Genomic DNA, 322 nt, shown 5'->3' on the forward strand with positions numbered 1-322 from the left:
CCTGCGGATTCCGATAAACGAACACGTCTCGGCAATGCAATAGAAATAAAGATCATGTTTTGTCACCTTTTGAATTTACGTTATTGCCTTGTCAGAAATTAATGTCTAACCTTACGGCTTAGAAATATCTTCATGGATGTTTTATTCTGTGTACAAAAAAGCTACTTCGTTTCGATAAATATGCTTCTGGGATATTCATTGATCTCTAAGTGGCTGTTATGAATATCAAAGCATGAAAGATAGGTGGGGCGATTGATGTGATAGCCGTGAGTAAGGGGGGAGGATGAGGAGGAAGAAAAAAATACTTATTGATGGAATGGGT

Source organism: Penaeus monodon, chromosome 23 (genome assembly GCF_015228065.2).
Source record: "Penaeus monodon isolate SGIC_2016 chromosome 23, NSTDA_Pmon_1, whole genome shotgun sequence".
In the NCBI taxonomy this organism is placed as follows: domain Eukaryota; kingdom Metazoa; phylum Arthropoda; class Malacostraca; order Decapoda; family Penaeidae; genus Penaeus; species Penaeus monodon.